The 2,968-nt window shown below is 36.8% G+C and overlaps 1 pseudogene; it reads right to left on the reverse strand.

Moving 5' to 3' along the window:
• Nucleotides 1–1,073: 1,073 nt before the first annotated feature.
• LOC103292854 (transcription initiation factor TFIID subunit 9-like) lies at nucleotides 1,074–2,716 on the reverse strand (annotated as a pseudogene).
• Between the last annotated feature and the right edge of the window lie 252 nt (nucleotides 2,717–2,968).

Below are 2,968 nucleotides of genomic sequence, written 5' to 3' on the forward strand. Positions count from 1 at the left end.
TATATAAGAATTATTTCTATTAACTGCTTTATAAAGTCTACTATTTAAAAGTTAATAATATACCAAAGAAGATGTTAATGAGGAATTGAGAAATAAAAAACATGTGATATATAGAAACAAATAGCAAAATGGAAGGAGTGTTTTATTTATAATTAATTTAAATGTATTAAATTATCTAATTGAACACAGTGACTGAAATATTTGATTTTTCGAAATGATATAACAGTATGATGTCTATGAGATTCACTATAAACCCAAAGATTACAATAGATTGAAAGTGAAAGGATGTTCAAGTATATATACCATGCAAATAGTGATGAAAAGAAAGTTCGGGTGGCCATACTATTTCAAGCAAAATGCACTATTTTTTTAAAAAACATGTTTTAATTGATTTTAGAGAGAGAAGGAAGAGGGATAGATAGCTGGAAATATCTATGAGAGAGAAACATTGATTGCCTGCCTCATGCACGCCCCCTACTGGGGATCAAGTCTGCAACCTGAACATAAGTGTTGACACAGAAATTGAACTGGTGACCTCCTGGTTCATGGGTTGACACTCAACTACTGAAGGACGCTGGCAGGGCAACACTTTATTTTTAAGAATAACAATTTTATTTCCTACACTTAAAAGCTGATTAAAAACCATTATGAATTATATTAAAGAAAATACAACATCTGTGTGGCTCAGTGGTTGAGTATTGACCCATGAACCAAGAGGTCACAATTTCAATTCCCAGTCAGGGCACAGGCCTGGAATTGTAGGCTTAATACCCAGTAAGGGGCATGAAGAGGTAGCCAGTTGATGTTTCTCTCTCATTGATGTTTCTATCTCTCTACCCTTCTCCCTTCCTCTTTCCTCTTTCTCTAAAAGAAAAAAAAAATCAATAACAGTATTTTTTAAAAGAAAATATAACATCTCAATTATCTCAGTTAAAAACTATGGTAACTACATTTATTCATTAAATATCATTATATGTTTTCTGAAACACAATTTGAAAACATCTGCATGCATGTTAAATCTCAGTACAATGGATTCAAGATGAAGTTTGCAGGTTACATGCATCAAGGCTAAATTACAAATTATTATAGTCGTCATCATCATTATAATCAACGTCATGTTTTCTTTCCAATGCATTTGATGATTCATTGGCAGTATTTTGTGATGACACCAGGTTAGTGGTAGTAAGAATTTTTTGGACCCAATTAGTGAATTAATTAGAACATTCTGAACTGCTAATGTTGGAGGAATTGATGCTTTTACAGCTGGGGACTGTGAAGTGGGCATCTGTATTGTAAACCTTTGTCTTGTGAGGGACATTGGAGTCCCTACTTCATTTGAAACTGACATGGTTTGTGCAGTTGTTGTGCCAAGTATGGGGGCACTTTGTCTTCTAGTAATTGAACCAACACTTAACCATGGAACTGTTTTTCTTCCCACAGAAGTAGATGCCTTTTTTGGTAAAGACTTAAGTCTATATTTTGGAGTGATGGAGCAATATCTATCAGGTGGCAATCTAGGGCCTGAATATGGCTTGATCAATGGCAATGGGGTTTGATTTCTTTGCCCTGCAATATCTAATAAAAAAATCTCTTGGGGGAGGAGAAGTACAAGACAGGTTAGCACGATACTGGATTGCCAATTGCACATCATCTGCATCAACTGTAGCTTCCTTAGCATGACTTAAATAAATTTTTGCATCATTTAGAATTGTGACCACATATCAGAAGGCAAACTTCAACATCTGATTATTTTATTATTTTTTTATTAAGTTTCTTGGGGAGACATTGGTCAATGTGATCATATAGGTTTCAGGTGGGGGTTTCTATGTCACAAGATCCATATGTTGCACTGTGTGTGCACCACACATAGTCAAACCTTCTCCTGTCACCTTCCCTCTGGTGACCACCACACTGCTGTTTGTGTTTATGAGTTTCAGTTTTATGCCCCACATATGGGAGATGTGATATGGTTCTTAGTTGTTTATTTTGTGTTTTTTTTGTTTTTTTTTTAGTGACTTACTTCACTTAGCCTAATAGTCTCAAGGTCCATCCATGTTGTTGTGGATGGCAGTATTTCATCCTTTCTTAAGGCTCAGTAGTATTCCATTGTGTATATGGACCACATCTTTATCTAGTCCTCTATTGCAGGACACTTTCATTGTTTCCATGTCTTGGCTACAGTCAATAACTCATAAAACTCAACACCAAACAAACAACCCAATCAAAAAGGGGGCAGAGGACCTGAAAATACATCTCTCCCAAGAAGGCATAAGAACAGCCAATAGATATATGAAAAGAAGTTCAACCTCACTAGCAATTAGGGAAATGCGAATTAAAACTAGAATGCGATACCTCCTTACACCTGTTAGAGTGGCCATTATCAACAAGACAAGCAATAACACGAATTGGAGAGGTTGTGGAAAAAGGGAACCCTCATTCACTGGCTGATGGGAAGTAGACTGGAAAGCAATCTGGCGATTCCTCAAAAAATTAAAAATAGAGCTACCATGTGACCCAGCAATCCCTCTCCTGGGTATATACCTGAAAAACTCAAAATCATGTATTAGCAAAGATCTATGCGCCTCTATATTCATTCCAACATCTGATTTATAACTCTTGGCTCATATTCTGTAATCCCCATATCCCTCAGGATTTGTGCCATCATCTGTGCATCTTTCTGCATGCTCGTGGGAGAAGCCATCCTGCCAGACTCCATGACATCCGGTGATCAAACTTCTCCAGCTAAATCACCCACATTCATGTATTTCAGTCCTGATCTTGATTCAAGTTCTTTACCTAGCTTGGTTTTTCCATGTGTACTTTTACCTGGTATGCCCATGAGCAGGCTGTCCGGAAGCCACAAAATGCACTTTTAAACAATCAATGGGTCAAAGAAGAAATGACAAGGTAAGTTAGTGATTAGAACAGATATATATTTTGGGGGAGAAAGACCTGGGGTGCGAGGCAA

The sequence above is a fragment of the Eptesicus fuscus genome, chromosome 17 (assembly GCF_027574615.1).
Source record: "Eptesicus fuscus isolate TK198812 chromosome 17, DD_ASM_mEF_20220401, whole genome shotgun sequence".
NCBI lineage: Eukaryota > Metazoa > Chordata > Mammalia > Chiroptera > Vespertilionidae > Eptesicus > Eptesicus fuscus.